Below are 22,031 nucleotides of genomic sequence, written 5' to 3' on the forward strand. Positions count from 1 at the left end.
TATGGCTGTGAATTTCAGCTGTTGCTGCAAGCTTTTACAATAATTTGTGCCTTGTTGAAGTGAAAAACATTTGCAAAGAACAAACTAATGTTTACTGAAACTTTTGCACCGTAATTGTTTCAAAGACTTAAAAGAAATTAAAGTATCAACAGTTTGCAGTAAAGTTCCAGTGCTGCATGCACATCACTTTATCCTAATAAAATATATTGAGCCTTCTTACGACAGAAAAATTGACTTGCATACTTTAACGATGCTGATGGCATCACTGTAGGTGCAACATCTTGGAGGGACATATATGGAGAGGCAAACAAACATTTCGTTCCTGAAGAGAGGCAGCAGCTTTTGCAGTGTAGATGATTGATTTGGTTTTATAAAATGAGTCAGCACAGTCATCGTGCCGTGGCATGGATGAGTGCAAGCGGAAACTGCGGCAATTACACATCCCGACGAGTAGCAGCTCTACTGCGTAGTTTAATGATGATGGCATCCTTCTGGGTAAATCCACAGGTAAAATAGCTCTCCATTCGATTTCCTGATGGGGACAATAAAGAAAAACGAATCTGGCATTCTACAGGATAAAGTGTGAAATGTTAGATCCATTAATCATGTAGATACGTTAGAGAGCTTGAAATAGAGACGGGTAGTTTGAAGTTAAATATAGTGGGAATCACTGAAATGCAGTGGCCAGGAGAAGAGGCTTCTTGGTCTCGGGAGCGCACAGTTATCAGTACGAAGTTGAATAAGGGTAAAAAACTGTCTCTAATAATAAGAAGACAGGAATGCAGATACACTACCATGAACGACATAGCCAAGAAATATGCAAATCCAGGCCCAACCGTAGCAGTACAAATGTGTCGTCTTACTTGCTCCGAGTAGGGAGAAGTTATTGAAAGAATATCTGATGAGATAGAAGAAATTATTTAGTATGTTAAAGGAGACAAAAATTTATTTCCAGTTCTTGAATGGAAATCGATATTAGGAAAAGGAAGAGATGGAAACTATAATAGGAGAATATGGACTAGGAGAAGTAATGAAAAGGGAAGTCGCCTGGTAAAATTTTGAACAGAGAGCTATTTAAGAGTCTTGACAGAAAGTTGTGTAAGAGGAGACATCAGATAGTTTCAGATACTTTATACAATGGTCATACAGAGATTTAGAAACCATGCTGTTAACTACAAAACATATACAAGAGCAAAAGTGCAATCTAACAATTATTTTTTATGCGTTGAAGAATTTGAAGAAACGAGGAAATTAAGGAGACGAGAAATGCATAAGAAGGACAACCAGAGCCTGTTAGGCAACGAATAACTGAAATAAACGATGGAAACTCGTTAGAAGTTGAAGGAAAGTGAAGAAATAGTGAATACAGGAGAATAACAACTAGACAGAAAGACAAGACACAGTTTAAATGTTTGTATAGCATTCGAGACATCAAATTTAAGTGATGAAAGAAGAAAATATTAAAATGTACGAAATGAAACAGAGACTCCACAAAAAAAGAGACTGACAGAAAGTATGAAATGGCAGAGCAGGAATGGCAAAACTGGAGAAGCGTACATGCCTATAGGAAAGGGTTGTAGACAAAATTAAAGAAACCTTTGGAGGAAAGAGAAAAATTGTACTGAACAACAAGAATTCATATGCCAAGCCATTACCAAGGAGAGAAGAGAAAGCTGAGAGGTGACAGGAATGTATGGAAAGGCTGAATAATGGAAACAAAGACCATGCTATGAATAGGGTAGAGGAAGTTGATTGGTTTGAGATAGGAGGTCCGATGCTGCGAGTAAAAATTGGCTTAGCCCTGAAAGATATAAGTCGAAACAGACGAAAATCGTTCCACCTGGTATGCGACATATATGAGACAGGCGAAATACTTTGACTTCCGTTACGGCAATACCAACGAGGGGAGGCGATGACGGGTGCATAGAAGGATTAACTTAACAAATAAAGGCAGTAAAATACCAACACGAATTGTCACAGAAGAATGGAACGACTAGCAGAAGCCGGAAAGAGGAAGATATATTTGTGTTCCGCAGAACTGTGGTAATATTCGAGGCAATACTGACCGTACTACTTATTTTAGAAGATAGATCAAAGGAAGGAAAGTTTTCATTTATGGCATTTGTAGATTTAGAGAAACCGCGACGGTAGAACACAAAATATCAACAGCATTAGAAAGTTGTTAATGTGAGAGAGACATGTTGATGAGACTGAAATACTCGTTACTTATAAAACTTTGAATCTAAATTATTAGCGATTACGTTTCACAGGAAAATGATCTCACATACTTCCATACTGATGGAATGGATCTGGTTGCTGTGAATGCCATACAGCCATCTCCGAGTGTTTTAGAAATTTTGTAAGTAAATTTGCAAATTAAGGTCAGATTTATTTTTAAAACATTATAATTAGTGTTAAATTTATTATAATACTTTGGTGAAGGAGAGCTGCTGTACTAGTCGGTAATGGGTGATGAGATCTGACTAACTGTTGCATGGAGTCAATTTTCTAGCTGGCGTATAGTTTACATTAGAAAAAAAAAAAATGTGACTGTTATCCCCTGCTGTTACACCACCACATTAACAATAAGGATTATCTTGAAACCGTATTCGACGGCGAATCTCATGCGAATAGTGGAACTAATAAGCATTTTTTTAACTTAATTGTATGCAACCACGGCTGCGAGAGAATATCCATATTATTGCCCTTCACTATCGACGATTGATATTCGTCTTCCTACTGGAAACTTGTTCTTCTATGTAATGTAGTCTTCAGATCTTATGGAGGTAATAAGATATTTTCAAATGTGCCGTTGTCAGCGGAAGTCTTCGCTAAGATCATCGACTATTTCATTACGTTTAATGATGTGTCCCTTCAATCACACAAATTTTGCCTTATACCCTAGATTTTCATGCCCTTGGTGGCTTCCAAAACGTCTGTTACCAGTGGATTGCGTTTCATAAGAATGTTTGGTGTCCATTTGTCTTGGATAAAGCTTGTAACTGTGTGTTCGTCAGAAAAATTTGAAGTTTCTGGGAAGTGAAATCAGTCCCTTGTAACCTGTGCTCGGAATGGGTCAGTCAGTCACCAGAGCTCAGCAATTACGAGCCCGCGAGATAGCGCAGATGTTAGCACACTGGACTCGCAATCGGGAAGACGAAGATTCAAATCTGCGTCTGGCCTTCGTGATTTAGGTTTCCCGTGATTTCACTAAATCACTTAAGACAAAGACCGGCATGGTTCGCTTGAAAGTCCCTGGCTGATTTCCTTCCCTATCCTTTCTCAATCTGCGCAGATGTACCGTTTATAACGAGCTTTTTGTCGACGGGACGTTGAACAGTAATTTTCCTTCTTTTTTTCTAGGTATTCCTACATTAGTCGGCAAAAACAGGAACCTTATAAGATCCCTTTACTGTCTGTTTGTCTCTCTGTCCGACTGTTCAAACCCTTTTTATCGGGAACGACCATGCGTGTGAAATTGACATTTATTTCACATATTAAGGTCTACGGTCCTTTTGCAGTGTAAAAATTTGAAGCTTCTAAATCAATATAGTCAAAAGATACGGCCATTTATGTCATATATTCTGATAATCACAATTTCATTCAGCAAAACCTGTAAGTTACTTCCCGTTGACCTAGAGAAGTTGCAGCATTAGAAAATTGTAGCGAAATGCAGGAATATCTGCAGCCGATAGGCACTTGGTGCAGGGAGTGGCAACTGACCTTTAACATAGACAAATGTAACGTATTGCGAATACATAGAAAGAAGGATCCTTTATTATATGATTATATGATTGCGGAACAAACACTGGTAGCTGTTACTTCTGTAAAATATCTGGGAGTATGCGTGTTAACGATTGAAGTGGAATGATCATATAAAATTAATTGTTGGTAAGGCGGGTACCAGGTTGAGATTCATTGGAAAAGTCTTTAGAAAATGTAGTCCATCAACAAAGGAGGTGTCTTACAAAACATTTGTTCGACCTATACTTGAGTATTGCTCATCAGTGTGGGATCCGTGCCAGGTCAGGTTGACGGAGGAGATAGAGAAGATCCAAAGAAGAGCGGCGCGTTTCGTCACAGGGTTATTTGGTAAGCGTGATAGCGTTACGGAGATGTTCAGCAAACTCAAGTGGCAGACTCTGCAAGAGAGGCGCTCTGCATCGCGGTGTAGATTGCTCGCCAGGTTTCGGGAGGGTGCGTTTCTGGATGAGGTATCGAATATATTGCTTCCCCCTACTTATACCTCCCGAGGAGATCGCGAATGTAAAATTAGAGCGCGCACGGAGGCTTTCCGGCAGCCGTTTTTCCGGCGAACCATACACGACTGGAACCGGAAAGGGAGGTAATGACAATGGCACGTAAAGTGCCCTCCGCCACACACCGTTGTGTGGCTTGCGGAGTATAAGTGTAGATGTAGATGTAGAATCATCAAATTTGGCAAGAAGCGGAGTCTCACAGTACAGCTACAGAAATAAATCCGGAAATTGTTAATTTGTAATTATATCACAAAACGTTTTTTGTCATTTATTATCCAATTGTCTGTCTGTCCACCCGTCTGTTGGGGTACTTTTTTCTCAGTAACAGGTTGACGTATCAGGTTGAAATATACGTCAAATAGTAAGGTCTCCGGTTCCTTGAGGGTGTAATAAACGTTAGTTTCTAAGTCAGTGCAATCGAAAGATACAGCCATTTACGTCACGTATTTTGATACAAACTCACTCCGTTGGCTAGAATCATGACGTTTAGCAAGAGGAAAGGTTCACAATGCAGCTAAAGGGAAAAAATCAGTAAATTGTTAATTTGTTGTTATGTTGTTGTGGTCTTCAGTCCTGAGACTGGTTTGATGCAGCTCTCCATGCTACTCTATCCTGTGCAAGCTCTTCATCTCCCAGTACTTACTGCAACCTACATCCTTCTGAATCTGTATAGTGCATTCATCTCTTGGTCTCCCTCTACGATTTTTACCCTCCACGCTGCCCTCCAATACTAAATTGGTGATCCCTTGATGCCTCAGAACATGTCCTACCAACCGAGTCCTCCTTCTAGTCAAGTTGTGCCACAAACTCCTCTTCTCCACAATTCTGTTCAATACCTCCTCATTAGTTGTGCGATCAACACATCTAATCTTCAGCATTCTTCCGTAGCACCACATTTCGAAAGCTTCTATTCTCCTCTTGTCTAAACTATTTATCGTCCATGTTTCACTTCCATACATGGCTACACTCCATACAAATACTTTCAGAAAGAACTTCCTAACCCTTAAACCTATACTCGATGTTAACAAATTCTTCAGAAACGCTTTCTCTACTTCGACCATCATCAGTTATTTTGCTCCCCCAATAGCAAAGCTCCTTTACTACTTTCAGCGTCTCAATTCCTAATCTAATTCCCTCATCATCACCCGACTTAATTCGACTACATTCCATTATATTCGTTTTTTGTTGATGTTTATCTTATATCCTCCTTTCAAGACACTGTCCATTCCATTCAACTGCTCTTCCAGGTCCTTTGCTGTCTCTGACAGAATTACAATGTCATCGGCAAACCTCAAAGTTTTTATTTCTTCTCCACGGATTTTAATACCTACTCCGAATTTTTCTTTTGTTTCCTTTACTGCTTGCTCAATATACATCGGGGAGAGGCTACAACCCTGTCTCACTCCATTCCCAAACACTGCTTCCCTTTAATGCCCCTCGACTCTTATAACTGCCATCTGCTTTCTGTACAAATTGTAAATAGCCTTTCGCTCCCTGTATTTTACCCCTGCCACCTTTAGAATTTGAAAGAGAATATTCCAGTCAACATTGTCAAAAGCTTTCTCTAAGTCTACAAATGCTAGGAACGTAGGTTTGCCTTTCCTTAATCTTTCTTCTAAGATAAGTCGTAAGGTCAGTATTGCCTCACGTGTTCCAATATTTCTACAGAATCCAAACTGATCTTCCCGAGGTCGGCTTCTACCAGTTTTTCCATTCGTCTGTAAGGAATTCACGTTAGTATTTTGCAGCCGTGATTTATTAAACTGATAGTTCGGTAATTTCACATCTGTCAACACCTGCTTTCTTTGGGATCGGAATTATTATATTCTTCTTGAAGTCTGAGGGTATTTCGCCTGTCTCATACATCTTGCTCCCCAGATGGTAGAGTTTTGTCAGGGCTGGCTCTCCCAAAGCTATCAATAGTTCTAATGTAATGTTATATACTCCTGGGGCCTTATTTCTACTTGTAAGTAGGCTGTTTAGGTTTTTTTATTGGTAACGCCACATAGTGCTCTGTATGAAAATCACTGGCTGTGCTGTGTGCAGTCTGTGGCTGGTTTGCATTGTTGTCTGTCATTGTAGTGTTGGGCAGCCGGATGTTAAAAGCGCGTAGCGTTGCGCAGTTGGAGGTGAGCCGCCAGCAGTGGTGGATGTGGGAAAGTGAGATGGCGAATTTTTGAGAGTGGATGATCTGGACGTGTGTCCATCAGAAACAGTACATTTGTAAGAATGGATGTCATGAACTATTATATATATTATGACTATTGAACACTATTAAGGTAAATACATTGTTTGTTCTCTACAAAATCTTTCATTCGCTAACTATGCCTATCAGTAGTTAGTGCCTTCAGTAGTTATTTAGCTGGCAGTAGTGGTGCTCGCTGTATTGCAGTAGTTTGAGTAACAAAGATTTTTGTGAGGTAAGTGCTTTGTGAAAGGTATCGGTTAATGTTAGTCAGGGCCATTCTTTTGTAGGGATTATTGAAAGTCAGATTGCGTTGCGCTAAAAAATATTGCGTGTCAGTTTAGTGTTGATCAGAGTAGGTAAAGAGCGAAATGTCTGAGTACGTTCAGTTTTGCTCAGCTGTTTGAAAATCAACTAATGTAAGAGATTTATCAGCACAATAATTCAATAATTTTTCTGAGGGGACGTTTCATATGGCGACCCTGCCAGGATACCTCACTGGAATCTTCTGATTTTTTCTTGTAGTTTGTGTAATTAGTGTAGCTTGTTGTACAGTAAAACAGTTGTGGCATGCATGTAGATTTGCGCCAAGTATTTCGCAGCTGCACTTGCAATTAACTCAATATTATTTTCAGTGCTATGTTAATGTGTTCTCTTATTTTTGCTCTTCAAATTGTGCTTTTCTGTGTTATCGTGTGAAATATTGTGACAATAACGGTGTGTGAAAAACGTAACACTAGGCTCCAAAGTAAACTGAGAAATAATAGTGACGCCGAGCGTAGCTTATCAGCACCACTATGTGATGAATTAACAGACATTCAAAGTAGTAATTTGGTAATTGTGCATAGGGAAATGGAGTGGACAGCAAATAATGGTGTAGACAATGAAACAAGTAGTGAACAGGGAAGCATTATCGATCGATCGGTCGGCCACAGCTCGCCTCAGGAATCTGAAATGTCAGAAAACAATATTGCAAATACTGTACACTCAGATTTTGGGTCCTCACCGTTTTCTCAAATGAGTCAAGACACATTTTCTGCTTGGCAAAATGTGAATGTTGCCGGTGAAAATGCACTGCTAAAATGCATATAGAAACAGATTCCAGACACTAATACATTATTATTGCAATTAATGCAACAAATGGAACAAAATCAGAGACAAACACAGCAAAAGCTTCAAAAGTTAGACACAATGGAACAAAAATCTTCGGAAGTTAGACACCACGCTTGAACAAACATGTGAAGATTTAACTACTGAGTTACGTAACATTGAATCGAAATGTCAAAAAAGTCTGTAATGAAGTAAAAACACAAATTTGTGAGCATTTTCAACCTATTTTTTCGCGGCATGAAAATGCATTACAGAATCACGAAGCAGCCATAAAAGAACTGCAAACTATTGTTCATGAAAATCATGAGACCTTGCAAGCTAAAATTGATTCAGTTGCATCTACCGATTCGGTTACGCAACTTGCAAAAGCTCAGGAAAACTTAAAGGACACAGTTGATACTCTGAAAATTGATTCAGAAAGACACATGGAGGAAATCAGTTCATTATCAGAGATCAACTAAATAATTTATCTACGAAGGTAGATGATAATCGGAATGACACAAAACCGGTAGTCTTTAATGACACAGAAGAGTGTGGCTATTTAGAGAATGAACCAGCTGTAAGAATGCGATCGGTCATTCACGATTGCCACAGTGAAGGAGAATTTTATCATGCCTTCCTCTCAGCATATTGGTCTCAAGCTACACAAGACCGAGTAAAACATAGCATCATAATGATGAAACATTTCGAACAATCTGAATTCTCCAGTGTTGTGAAATATTTTGAAGACATGTTGCACAAGAATCAGTACCTGTCAAACCCGTACAGCCCCTCAGACCTCATCCGCATGTGCTTAATCAAATTACCTAAACGTTTACGACATATTATTTTGGCAGGACGTAGCAAAGACGACATTGAAGCTTTTCAGGGACTCTTACAAGAATTAGAAATTGACACTGACAATCGCGGAACGCGAAAACAGGAACACAACAATTACAGGTAACATCTGTCGCAATTCCGCGATGAAAGAAATAATAACTGGACATGACAAGGCTATTCTCACAACACAAATCGTGACCAAGACAGACACGACCCGTTTGACAACCGTTGGCAGAGTAGTAATAATTGCAGGGAAAGATCACCTCTCTGCGGTAATGACTATCACAGAGACAATCAGAGAAACAGACAATATGGAAACCAAAATAATTATTATCAAGGGAGACAGAATAACGTCAGACGCAACGGTCCACCGCGCAGTTACGATTCCGGGAGAAATTCTCCATCACATGACCGGCAAAAAAGAAACTATGTAAACTACCGACAAAACGACAGACATGAATTTCATCAGAACTGGCGAATTCAAGCAGGTCAGGGCCGTCTCGACAAGGTGACTTTGTAGAAGATAGGTCTCCTAATCCTAATAACGACGCGCGCCAACAAAGACACAGACAATGAGTCGCACCGCAGGCAGCCAGGTGGGCTCGCTGGCTCCGACAAAAATAACGTAAGTTGCTAGGCTTGAGAAAAATTTTAGCATTCCTTACCGACGTACACAACATAATTGCTTTGAAGCTGAAACTCTGCGTACTAGGAAGAGTAAAGGTTTACACCACATTTCACATGTAAAACCGTTTATTGAAAGATAATAAGCTTTTTAACTTTGTCTTTGCCATAAAACTTTTCACTTTACATTACTAGTATGCTTTGTCAGACTTAGAATCTGTTAACATGCAACAATGTTTGAAGTTAAATATCCAGTCAAGAACCAAGAGAACTTATTTAAACAGAAATTACGAATGCATTGTTATAGTGAACAGATGTCACAGTGTTATTGTGTGTGTACATTCTTGCTTGTTAGTTGCACGATTACGTAATGACTATAAGGCTTACATACTTAGAACATATACTGGTACTGCTAATGAGATTTTAATGCAACATTTTGGTTTACTTGAAAATACATTCTGGATTTAAAGTACTTTCTGTGAGATACCAGATGACACAGTGGTTAGTTTATGTGACAGCTATACGATTTTATCACGACGCTACTAATGAGTGACAATTTACAATGTTGCTTTTGGGGTGTTTCTGTATTATATCTGCACAGTTTTTCTGTATTATTCTGGAAAGTAAAACATGTTTTGTTAGTAACTTTTGCGTTATAGCTACAATGAGACAGCTTTTTCGTAGCACAACAATACATTACATTATAGCACTTTCTTGATCATGGTAAGGTACATAATAACTTCGATATCTATACGCAAAGCATTTAACTTTTGTTTATGATGAGGTGAGTACATTGACTTCAAAATGGCTCTGAGCACTATGGGACTTAACATCTGAGGTCATCAGTCCCCTAGAACTGAGAACTACTTAAACCTAACTAACCTAAGGACATCACACACATCCATGCCTGAGGCAGGATTCGAACCTGCGACCGTAGCGGTCGCGCGGTTCCAGACTGAAGCGCCTTTAACTGCGGGGCCACACTTGCCGGCGTACATTGACTTCAGCAGAACTTTGCTTACAGAGGGCGATAACTACGACACTTCCACAGAATTATCTTACAGCAAGACGCCCATTTAGCGCTACAGGACACGCATTTGAGTGATTAATATGGTACTTAAAACATTTATTTTTAAAGATTTTTGAATTGCAAAGAAAGTTTTCCGTGATACATTTCATTCCATTGCTGTAATCTGTAACACCTGAGGGTATAATTACATTGATCCTCAGGGGGATACACGCTTACTTTGTGTGCCATGTGTTTGGCAAGCACAAGGAGCCCTAGCTAATATGGTGTTTGCTTATACAACTTTACACATCGGTACCATATTTCTCTAACACATAAATTACATAGCTATCTGATCATTTAACTGAGAGACAAACATTTTTTTTTTATTACATCAGTGACAGATGTTTACGCAATTACACAGTTGGATAACTTCACACTTATGAAATTATATTTTGTCTGTACTTTGTGAACTGTTCATATTTTTTTCGGAACCATTGTGATACTATGAGAGCTTTGAATGATATATTTGGTATGGGATCACGATTTCTAAAGTACGTTTGAGGTAGATGACACTATTGAAATGAGCAGAGAATATTTTTTAGGGTTTGAAATTATTGCAGAAAGCTACGACGTTTTTGAGATTTGGCTGAGTTTTTATAATGTTATTATTATGATGACAATGTGTACTATGCTGTTGAGGTATGTTTATGATCAATAAGCTGATGCTATATGAGGAATTTGATTATGCTATGTATTTATTATGATGAAATATTGAAGTGTCGACACAAGATTGACGTGTCGACGAATATGTATATGTGTAATAAGGTAAGGAGTAATGAATAGTGGCTAGGGACTATTGGTGGAAAAGGATGTTGGAAACCAAGAATTGGACTTTAAGAGTTATGAAATGTGTGTAATTGCGTGAATGTATCACAATGTCAGCGAAAACTTTTTGGACACCGTTATATTTATAGGATTTTGTTTCTACACATTTGTAAAGCAAATTCTCGACCTGTGAAATTTTATATATGAGACTGTCACTGCTGTCGTAAATATTTCGGAAAGAAAGTTAAGTGCCTTCACGTAATGCATCATGGGCACCCAGCTGCGTGACAGTCGCCTGGAAAAAAGCCATTAGTGTGTGCCTTTCAGAGGCACAGGTGGAGAAAAAAAAGGAGACCATTAACCTCGATATTGACATTCCTTTGTAGAAAGCATTGCAAATACCACACTTTCTGATGTTTACTGAAATGACTAATGAAACGATAAGAAACATTTCGTGGCTATTGTCTTGCTAGTTGAGAGATTTTTTACTGCCTTATGAAATGCCATATGGGTAGTGAATGACGTTTCACCCCCTGCTTTATGTATTTATTTGCTAATTTTGTTTAATATCTAGTTTCTATATGCACTGCAGCATTGGTTAAAATAAAATTTAATATATGTACTAATATCACTATTTTCTGTCTACAGACCCAGTAAAGAATAATTTTATGATGTACTTTCTTAAAAAAGGGAGCACAAATAGACATTTCTCTTCACAGGAATTGCGTACATAATTTTTTGTCAATGACTGGGTAACTTGTTTCGTAGAGTAAGTTAAGGTGATGCATCACTCTAGTGTTAATATCTGACATAGGTATTAGACATTTCATATCTTTACTGAAATATTCTTTCTGCTTGAGCTTTGCCATGTTTAGGTATAAGTTATAGTATTTGCTGCTGCTGTTTGCCAGACAAAGTGCTACTGAATTTCACTTTTTATTACTCTGTTAAGCCAGTTTTACTACTGATTTATTTTTCTTGTTGCTGCACATTGGTTCATATTAGTTGTAATGTTGCATTTGCTTTGCTAATTTATGTATACTGCTGCTTGCTTTGCCAATTTCCATTTTTTTTGGTCTTGCTGTTTGCGTAAATTTGTTATTTGCTGCTGCATTGTCTCGTCTCTTGGTATATATATCTGAGCTCAGTAGATTTAAGTTAGCTTAAGAGGGGGCAGACTATATAAGAAACTAACTATGATGAATTGGAAGAAATGCATTGAGAAGCTATAAGAAAATGGTTTGGCCAAAAAAGTAGTGTACAGTGGAGAAAAAATATTTTTGAAAGAGGTTGTGAACATAATACAGAACGCATGCTTGGATTGGCTTTTTTTGGTGGAAACAAGTGCTGAAATAAGATGAAAGATGTACGGAATGAAGTTTCGGGTTGGACTGCAGTACCAAATGTTACACTGAAAACAAACCCAGCTCTTTCCTCTTGTGTTATTCTGCTATGTGTTTGTGTACCCTTGTGTATTTGTGTATTTCCTGTCTTTATGTGTTTAGCTGATGAGAGTTACGTTGTAGAATTTTTCGAATAATATGTTATTTACTTTGTAAAGATGTTTAGACATTATTTATCTGTTCTGTTTTGTTGCTCATATGTGAAGTTGATGTTTCAAAAGTTATTCTGATCTTTATGTATGTACTTATGTCATAATTCTTGTAACACTGATGTGCATGTTTATTTCTATTCTTTTGTAAAGCCTGTTTTACTACAAATGTTGTCTGTATTGTTATGTTCTTTAATGATGTATTTTGTACCTTTGTCATTGTATTCTCATGTTATAAAATTGTAATTGACACCAGTTTATCAAATCAAGTAACTTGTAAGCATTCATTTCACTGCACACATTTCTGTTGGTCATAATATATGCACAATATGTGAGAAGTTGGGACTGTTAGTGCTTGCACATGTGTTAATAATTCAGCAAGGGACTGGTTAACAGCATTGCTGGTTCTAAGGACATTTCAAAAAAAAATTTTTGTGAGTGCACAAGTGGTGGTTTATGGACTTGAAATATTGTCCGCAAGACTCTTCAATGGTGATTGTGCACCTGCACAGTCGCAACAGGTGGCTGCTGGCCGTCTCTACAAGAACTACAGGGGGTCTGCATCTTCGATGGCCCACCAATACCATTATTTCTACAAGGACTACAGCAGGTCTGCATCTTTGATGGCCCACCAATACCATTATTTCTACAAGGACTGCACTGGGTCTGCACCTCTGGTGGTCCACCAATAGCGTAATCTCTACCAGGATTACAGTGGTTCTACTCTGTGATGACCTACCTACCAATATTCTTCAAAACTTCGACTGACTCTGCGGTGGGTTTGCTCTGTTGTGGCCCATTACCTGTCTGCATGTCGAGAGCCAGCACTGTCTTTCCATTGGAAGGAGAACACTACTTCTTCAAGACTGCATGGAAATCCACTACTTCCGTGTGTATTTTCTTTTACTGCTCAGACATTGAGAAAAACACTGTTATTTTACTGTGATGAACGATCAGGGCTGTCTTTATGGACTGTGAGAAAATTTTAGCTTTTGACCAACATTGTATCAACAAGTGTGTGCATTTGATTTCTTTGTTATTGTAATTGTGAAAAAATTTTAACAAATATGTATTGACCAGTGCCCAAAACAGTTTGTAAAATTTTTTGTGGGGAGTATGGGGGCTATGTAAGTAGGCTGTTTAGGTTTTTTTGTTGGTAACGCCACATAGCGCTCTGTATGAAAATCACTGGCTGTGCTGTGTGCGGTCTGTGGCTGGTTTGCATTGTTGTCTGCCATTGTAGTGTTGGGCAGCCGGATGTTAAAAGCGCGTAGCGTTGAGCAGTTGGAGGTGAGCCGCCAGCAGTGGTGGATGTGGGGAAGTGGGATGGCGAATGTTTGAGAGCGGATGATCTGGACGTGTGTCCATCAGAAACAGTACATTTGTAAGAATGGATGTCATGAACTGCTATATATACTATGACTTTTGAACACTATTAAGGTAAATACATTGTCTGTTCTCTATCAAAATCTTTCATTTGCTAACTATGCCTATCAGTAGTTAGTGTCTTCAGTAGTTTGAATCTTTTATTTAGCTGGCAGTAGTTGTGCTCGCTGTATTGCAGTAGTCGAGTAACGAAGATTTTTGTGAGGTAAGTGCTTTGTGAGAGGTATAGGTTAATGTTAGTCAGGGCCATTCTTTTGTAGGGATTATTGAAAGTCAGATTGCGTTGCGCTAAAAAATATCGCGTGTCAGTTTAGTGTTGATCAGAATAGGTAAAGAGCGAAATGTTTGAGAACGTTCAGTTTTGCTCAGCTGCTTGAAAATCACCTAATGTAAGAGATTTATCAGCAGAGTAATTCAATAATTTTTCCAACGGGACGTTTCAAACTTAGATCTTTCAGTGCTCTGTCAAATTATTATATTCTTCTTGAATTTCGCCTGTGTCATACATCTTGCTGACCAGATGATAGAGTTTTGTAATGGCTGGCTCTCCCCAGGCTACCAGTAGTTCTAGTAGAATGTTGTCTACTCCCGGAGCCTTGTTTCGACTTAGGTCTTTCAGTGCTCTGTCAAACTCTTCACGCAGTGTCATATCTCCCATTTCATCTTCATCTACATCCTCTTCCATTTCCATAATACTGTCCTCAAGTACATCGCCCTTGTATAGACCCTCTATATACTCCTTCCACCTTTCTGCTTTCCCTTCTTTGCTTAGAACTAGGTTTCCATCTGAGCTCTTGATATTCATCAAATGGTTCTCTTTTCTCCAAAGGTCTCTTTAATTTTCTGTAGGTAGTATCTATCTTACCCCTAGTGAGTTAAGCCTGTATTTGTAGTTATATCAAATGAAAAAAAATTTCTGTAATTTTTTTTATCCGACTTCACACTTAAAATATTCTCGAAAGACTTGGAATCTCCGTGGCCGATAACTTGCCTGCACCAATGTCGATAACAGACAAAAAGCATCGAGATTATTGATTCCTATGATGGGAGAACTGACTGTATACGTAGCTAAGTTTATACGAAAGACCTAGAGCACGGACCCTACTCGCATCTGGTCAATTCTTTTCATTCACTTGAAACGTGGACTAGTCGTTGGCTGTTACCTGAGTTCATAGACATTTCAGGCATCCTAAAGCTGCCCAAATCGACTGTTGATGTGACTGTAAAGTGGAAACGCGGAGGAACAGTCAAAACTAACCAAGACGAGGCAGACCTCATGAAGTGACGGATATGGTCTGTTAAGCATTCCAATCAACCTCGGTTGTAAAAATGCATCACGGCAGCGGAAGCAATCTCTGATGAGATCCAAAGTGCTACCAAATGTCTATGAAACACAATGACAGTGCGTAGGGAGCTCGAAAGAGCAGTGTGCAATGGTTGAGCAGTTCCTCATCAGCCACACATTCATGTAGTCAGTATCAGGTGCAAAGGTGGAGCAAACAGCGACGCCTTTGGACAGTGGATAACCGGCACGAGTGATTCGGAACGATGAATCATGTTTTACCCTATGGCAATCCGGTGGAAGGGTTTGGGTTTGGCGAATGCCTGGAGAACATTAACATACCATCATGTGTAGCGCCAACATTGAAGAACGGAGGGGGTTCTGTTGCGATACGGGAGTGTCTTCCTTGATAAGGATGTGGTCTCCTTATTGCGCTTAAGAAAACGCTAAATAGGGAAGGACATGAACACATCTTACAGTGTTGCGTACTGCGTCCAATAGAGGATCAGTTGGGAGACAGTGTCTATATCAACATGACATTGCACCCTGACGTAAAGCATTATCTATGAGCAATGATTTGTGGAAGGTAACATTCCTGAAGTGGTTTGCCCTGCCCAGCGATCCAACCTGAACCCAGGGGAACGCCTTTGAGATGAGCTGGGACGAGTCAGAACGTAGTCTAGGCTCCAGACCCAAGCGTCCCACATCACTGCCTTCTCTGGCTTCCGATCTTGAGAAAGAATGGGCTGCAATTCTCCACAGACATTAAAACACCTAATTCAAAGTGTCTTCAGCATCGTTCAAGACGTGATAAAGGCGATGATTGGACATACTTCATATTATGGCCACTAATAGATGTCCGGATACTTTTGATCGTATAGTGTACACAAAAGTGGCTCAGTGCCTAATACAGAACACTTACATTCGAGAGGAACAACGATAAAATTCCCATCTGGCCATTCGGTTTTAGACTTTTTAAAGTTTTTGCTTGCTGGGAGAGAAGAGGCCGTGACAAGACGCGGGACGCGACTTAAAACGTCGCGTCCGGCCAAACAGATCTAGGTTCTCCTTGATTTTCCTAAATCGTTTAAAGAAAACATCAGGGTGATGTCTTTAGAAAACAACACAGCCGATTTCCTATCTCATTCTTCCCTAAACCCCAATTCTGAACCGCGTCTAATGATATCATCATCTACAATATGTTTAACACTGATCTTCAGTCCTACTTTTCTAAATATTTCCCGCAAATGTCATCTGGAGATGCTGCGGCCGGTTTCCTGCCTCATTCACTGTCCGATCCGAGCTAGCGCTCCGTCTTCAATGGCGCCGCCATTGTCGGAACACTAAACAGTAATCTTTCTTCTTGTGTTACTTCATTTGAAAACAAAAGTTAAAATGAATGCTTCTGCGATTGCATTTCGTATATGAAATATGATTGAGTAAAATATAGAACAACGAATACGCAACCCTTTGCGAATAATAGTGTCGAGACTGTTTAATGTATTATTCATTTTTTACATTTCCTTGTTTCGGCTATTGCCGTCGTCTGATCCGGCAATTAAGATCAAAGCCAAAATAAGAATTAGAACTATCTGGTGTAAGCACTTCGTATGACCATGATGACGGCCTCAATTCCACGAGAAAGATAATCGACGAGTTCCCTCAGGTATGAAGACACTCATTGATGGTGTGATTCTGTACAACTACGTCGATTACTAAGTTCCAGCCGGTGTTCCATGCAGTCACAAACTTTTTCTACGAGACTAAGATTGGCTGATTTAGAGATAAAACCAGGTGCGAGAGGTCGTCAAACGAGGAGCGCAGATGGCTCTGAGCACTATGGGACTTAAGGGAGGGTAGAACGTCAAACGGGCCGACTTGGAGCAGGAGAGGCACCACAGGACATTTTAATTTCCACTGTCTATACTTTTTCAAGTAAATTCATAAAACTTTGTCAGGATGACCAGGAAGGATTCAGGATTCACACTAGTAGCAGCGGAAGTTCAAAAACATAACAAAATAATGTTTTTGCATGTGAAATTTCATCATTTTTTCACTTACTATTGGCTGCATTTGTTGCTATAGGTACACTTTCCTTCATAAGTAAGAGAGACTGTTCGATGAATTTTGCACAGCACACAAACCATACTTACAGGTGTCTGAAACTCTAGAATCTATTTAATTTATGGAAAAAATGGATGATCTGTTACGTTTTAAACTTTATGTTTAGAAAAAGTCAAATTTTGTAGTTAATTATCTCAATTTTTACCACGGTATTTAATAGATTTGGAAAATTCTAGAGTTTCATACACCTGTAAGTGTGGTTTGTATGCTGTGCAAAATTCATCAAAGAATCTGTCTTACTTCTGAAGAAAAATGTACCTATAGCAACAAATGCAGCCAACAGGAAGTGAAAAAATAATGAAATTTCATATCAATAAAAAATTATTTTGTTGTGTTTTTGCACTTCCACTGCTATGAGTGTGAATCCTGAATCCTTCCTGGTCATGCTGACAAAGTTTTATGAATTTATTTGTAAAAGTATAGACAGTAGAAAATAAAATGTCCTGTGGTGCCTCTCCTGCTCCAAGTCGGCCCGTTTGACGTCCTACCCCCCGTAATGGCTGAGGTAATCAGTCGCCTAGAACTTAGAACTACTTAAACCTAACTAACCTAAGGACATCGCACACATCCACGCCCGAGGCAGGATTCGAACCTGCGACCGTAGCGGTCGCGCGGTTCCAGACTGAAGCGCCTAGAACCACGAGGAGTGCAGAAGTGCAGTGCAGAAGCGGAGTGAAAAGTGCAGCGCTGTTAACGAGGTTATTGTCATCTTCGAAGATGGGAGCCTCGATGTAGTATCCTCTTTCTACAACACAAACGCACACGTGGATTAACATGGTTCTTTATTTACATGAACAGATAGCTGCTACTTAACTTTAATACTGTCCATGTGTTGTGGTACAAACTCATTCGTAACAGTTTTCTTGCAGACAATGGCGGTAATCTTGCTATTACAAACATTAGTCTCGCTGCTAGTCTCGACCTGATCACTATGCACGGTCGTAGCCTGAGTGAGTCAGTGAGTCAGTACCAGTTACTTAGTGAGGTTCTCCAGTAAGCGGCGGCTGTCGAGACGACGTTGTCGGCCTGTTGCTTGCGAGTCTGTCTCTGGCCTCTCTCATGTTAGGCGCGCTTGGTCGAAAGCCTACTATCGATCTCCGCGCTACATCTTTTCCGACCGGTGTGCTGGCGACAGCGTACGCCAGCACAGTAGACAGTATACTCATAAGGAAGATTTTCTTTATTTTATAACCGATTTCCATCTGTTACATCACCATCATCAGAAAGGACAAACAGAAAATGCAGAATTATCTATAGGAGCTTTACGGTAGACTACACTATCATTGTTACTGGCGGTAACACACATGACCTGACATACAACTAAAAAGCAACTTGTCTTCTAGATGTTGGTGTACCCTTCAGTTCTAAGACTGGTTCAACGTGTTCTGCACGCTACTTTATCTTGTTCAAGCTTACTCATCTCCGAATAACGGCTAAAACCTACATCTATTTGAACCTGCGTACTGTATTCATCTTTTAGTCTCCCTCTATTAATTTTTTGTCCCCCCCCCCCCAAGAAACACACACACACACTCACGCTCCCACTCACACTCAGACACACATACATTGGAAATTGATGATTCTGCAAAATAAACTCCTTTTTAGTCGCTTCTCAGGTCTTGTGCGTTAACGCTATTACCAGTAACGTTCTATCTTTTCGTAGGACTATGGTAGATAAGTTTGCAAATTCTTTTTATATTTTATAGACACACCTGATAATGATCTTTTAAAACTAAAACACATGAGCCCTCGGTCACAATTATTTTTAGTCTTATTGACCAGGTTTCAGCACTTCTAAGAGTGCCTTCATCGGAATTAAAACAATTAGTTCTGATGAAGGCACTCTTAGAAGTGTTGAATCCTGGTCAATAAGACTAAAAATAATAATGACCGAGGGCTCATTTGTTTCAATTTTAATTTGGAAACGGTCACTAAACCAAGCAGCCATGTCTAAAACTTAATGATCTTTTAGATCAAAAGCGGTCCACGTCTGTTTTGGATTCCAAAATTTCTTAAACATAGGATCGCTGTATACTTCAGAGTGATTATGTCACACTTCATCAAAATAATGTGTTACATTAAAAAATTCGTTAATCAATCTGAACATTGTTATTCTCAGAAGCTCATGACGATGTCGAACGGCCAGGAGAGCCATGTACTAACCACAAGCTCCTCCATACCGCGTCCTATAACACCACTGGCAGATGATGACACGGAGTTAGGTCGACGGCGTTCAGCCCTACGGGTGTGTGTGTGTGTGGGGGGGGGGTGTTTACATTATTCATTATTTTAGTTAACGTGCGTTATCGTTATATCGCCGCAGATTTATATTCCACACCACTTTAAAGAGCGAAAAAAAACCTATAAGCATCGTTCTTTCAGAAAATAAATTAAGCTACCTGTTTCAGTAATTGTTGCATTTTTAGCTGCTGCTGAGTCTTCCGGGTTGTGTTGTGCTCCATGAAATCTTTTTCGTTCTTAACGTTTCGTCCAGAACAGCGCTGCACATCTTCAGAGGTACTCAGGTTTCGTTCAGTCTTGCCGACTAACGGGTGGAACGTGTGTGAGCGACATAATTCTGTGAAAACGAGGCGTGCCGAAAAGTTTACACATGGTCGGCAGAGATAATCCTTGTCTGAGATAAAACTTAACTATCGATTGTCTTCTGTCAAAAATAAAACTTATCTATCGATTCAGTGGAGCTAGTGTTCGTACGTCACTGAGTTTCAGAACTTCTACATTTTTGTTAAAATGATCCCCATGTTTATGTACTTCTATGACTTCTCTCTATAGCCGTGGATAATAGTTCGTTTTTCCAGTTAACATATTGGTTTCGGAAAACTTCATTTCATGTGTGTGAAATCTTGTGGGACTTAACTGCTAAGGTCATCAGTCCCTAAGCTTAAACACTACTCAACCTAAATTATCCTCAGGACAAACACACACACCCATGCCCGAGGGAGGACTCGAACCTCCGCCGGGATCAGCCGCACAGTCCATGACTTCATTTCATAATTTCCTGACTGAAGAGCATGTTCTGCTGAATCTGATATTTCCATTGTCCCTGGTCGACAAAAGCTCTTGTGTTACTCAGTTGTGCATTCACGCTTCTCTTGGTGGCTCCTACGTAGACACTGTACGTATATCGAATTTTATATACCCCGCATGCTGACGAGTTGGGCGTTTATCGTTTACAGATCGGAGTGCTTGACAGATTTTCTTTGCTGGTCTACCACCCTCCTTTTTCACGATATTTATATCGCTCCCCTACGTCCGACCAAACAGTCGGCAAGATTCAATGGAATCTTAAGCACTTCTGAAGATGTCCAACGCAGCTTATAATAAAAAGTTAGGAACAGAAAAGTGTCATACATCACGACGATAGGGTGCGGAAGATTCACCAGCAGCTTTCGGTCGCGAAAGTCTTCATCGTATTTCTTGTATTATATAGAATGACAAATATCGTTGGCATTTTTCAAAAAATGAATTGAAATGTCCGTATGGCATCTACATCTACCGTACGATGCGTGGGGGTGGGTACCCCGTGCCACCATTGGTCTTTTCCTTTGCTCTTGCACTCGCAAATAAAGCGAGGAAAAAACGAATGTCTAAAACGAATGTCTATTTGCTTCCATATGAGCCCTAATTTCTCTTATCTTATCTCCGTGGTCCTTAAGCAAAATGTATGTTGGTGGCAACAGAATCGTTCTGCAGTCCACTTCAAATGCTGCTCCTCTAAATTTTCTCAGTAGTGCACCTTGAAATGAAAGCCGCCTATGTCTCCTTTAATCTGACCTTTTGCTGATCACAAACACTCGAGCAGTTGTGAAGAATAGAGCGCACCAGGTGTCCCATATACGGTCTACTTTACAGATTAACCAAACTTTCCCAGAATTCTCCCAATGAAACGATGCTGGCCATTCGCCTTCCCTACTACGATCCTCACATGCTTGTTCCACTTTGCAACGTTACGCTCAGATATTCAGACGACGTGACTGTGTCAAGCACGACGCTGCTAGTGCTGTACACGAACATTGCGAGTTTGTTTTCTTTACTCATCCGCAATGACTTAGACTTTTGTACAAGTGCAGCCAGCTGGCATTCATCGCACCAACAAGAAATATGGACTAAGCCACCTTTTTTCTTCTTGCGGTCACTCAACTGTGATATCTCCTCGTACATTACAGCATTATGAGCAAACAACCACAAACTTCTGCCCACCCTATCCGCCAGGTCACTTATGTAGCCTACAAAGAAAAATACAACGGTCTTACCACATTTCCCTACGGCACGGCACGACTTTAGAAAGCATTGCTCCTGCGAAACGCAACTCGCCATGCTTTCACATGATATCTTGCGAACCATGGATGAAGGGTATCAGACGGATGCCATATTCCTTGACTTCCGGAAAGCGTTTATCTCGGTGCCCCACTGCAGACTCCTAACTAAGGTACGAGCATATGGGATTGGTTCCCAAGTATGTGAGTGGCTCGAAGACTTCTTAAGTAGTAGAACCCAGTACGTTGTCCTCGATGGTGAGTGTTCATCGGAGGTGAGGGTATCATCTGGAGTGTCCCAGGGAAGTGTGGTAGGTCCGCGGTTGTTTTCTATCTACATAAATGATCTTTTGGATAGGGTGGATAGCAATGTGCGGCTGTTTGCTGATGATGCTGTAGTGTACGGGAAGGTGCCGTCGTTGAGTGACTGTAGGAGGATACAAGATGACTTGGACAGGATTTGTGATTGGTGTAAAGAATGGCAGCTAACTCTAAATATAGATAAATGTAAATTAATGCAGACGAATAGGAAAAAGAATCTCGTAATGTTCGAATACTCCATTAGTAGTGTAGCGCTTG

Source organism: Schistocerca americana, chromosome 4, assembly GCF_021461395.2.
Source record: "Schistocerca americana isolate TAMUIC-IGC-003095 chromosome 4, iqSchAmer2.1, whole genome shotgun sequence".
In the NCBI taxonomy this organism is placed as follows: Eukaryota; Metazoa; Arthropoda; class Insecta; order Orthoptera; family Acrididae; genus Schistocerca; species Schistocerca americana.